The sequence below is a fragment of the Nycticebus coucang genome, chromosome X, assembly GCF_027406575.1.
Source record: "Nycticebus coucang isolate mNycCou1 chromosome X, mNycCou1.pri, whole genome shotgun sequence".
In the NCBI taxonomy this organism is placed as follows: Eukaryota; Metazoa; Chordata; class Mammalia; order Primates; family Lorisidae; genus Nycticebus; species Nycticebus coucang.
The window spans coordinates 3892792-3894170 of record NC_069804.1 but is presented as its reverse complement, the minus strand read 5'-3'; the positions used below and the strand labels follow the sequence as shown (position 1 = coordinate 3894170).

Here is a 1379-nt window from a genome sequence, read left to right as displayed (position 1 = left end):
TATATCAAGGATTGATTAAAGCATTCGACCAATTTTTCAGTATGTAATCTGTGTGGGAAACATTTTATCACTTTCCACAGGACAGCGTGATTTATGCGAACGTGAGGCAACTATTTGTATCAAAGTTGGACAAGAGTGTGTTTTGGGCACCGGGTCTGAGGATAAAAATGAGAGCAGAAAAGAGAAAGAGGGTTCTTTTTATATCAGCCGTCATTATATGGCAGTGTTCAAATGAGTTTCTTGATGAACTAATTAAAACATGGGTTCTAATTCTGATATAAATGTGGGGTACACTCTTGGGTCTCACATTTCTTTCTTTCAGATTTATAGAGTTACTTGATGTTTTGATGCACTTATGTATGCATGGTGAAGAAATCAACAGAACCCAGGTAATTTTCCCATGTACACATTAGATGTTTATTATAGCATCGTTTGTAATTTTTTCCTTTTTCCTTTTTTAATACCAAATGCTTTACCAATTTGCATGTCATTCTTGTGCAGGGGCCATGCTAAACTTCTCTATATCTTTCCAATTTTAGTTTATGTGCAGCTGAAGCCAGCACCATTATTTGCAATTTTTAAGAACTAAGTATGTCAATACAATCACAGTCCTGTGTTGCTGAGTGACTAAGATGTCTTCTGAGAAATGCATTGTGAGGCGATTTCATTATTTGAACATCGTAGAGTAACTTACATGAACCTAGAGAGTATATATATTTTTATTTTTATTTTTTATTGTTTCAGGTTCATTGAGGGTATAAATAATGGGAGAGGAACTTTGCAGGTTATGTTTCTGACAAAGGTTTGATAGAATCCATAGAGAACTCAAACTTATTAATAAGAAAAGAACAAGTAATCCCATTTCGTTGTGGGCAAGGGACTTGAACAGAAGCTTTTCTGAAGAAGACAGGTGCATGGCCTACAGACACATGAAAAAATGCTCATCATCTTTAATCATCAGAGAAATGCAAATAAGAATCACTTTGAGATATGATTTAACTACCGTAAGAGTGGCTCACAGAACAAAATCCCAAAACTACAGATGTTGGCATGGATGTGGAGAAAAGGGAACACTTCTGCACTGCTGGTAGGAATGCAAGCTAACACGTCCCTTTTGGAAAGAAGTATGGAGACTACTCAGGGGTCTAAAAGTAGACCTGCCATTCAGTCCTACAATTCCTCTACTAGAAGTATATCCAAAAGACCAAAAAATCACTTTGCAACAATGATATTTGCACCAGATTGTCCGTTGCAGCTCAATTCATGATAGCCAAGTCATGGAAGAAGCCCAAGTGCCCATAGACCCATGAATGGATTAGTAAATTGTGGTATATGTATACCGTGGAATATTATGCAGCCTTAAAAAAGATGGAGACTTT

General features: G+C 36.5%; 1 non-coding gene across 1 annotated transcript; it reads right to left on the bottom strand.

Moving 5' to 3' along the window:
* Positions 1 to 456: 456 nt before the first annotated feature.
* LOC128578752 (U6 spliceosomal RNA) lies at positions 457 to 563 on the bottom strand. The gene has a single exon (XR_008377885.1). It is a non-coding gene; the product is annotated as a U6 spliceosomal RNA (small nuclear RNA).
* Positions 564 to 1379: the final 816 nt, after the last annotated feature.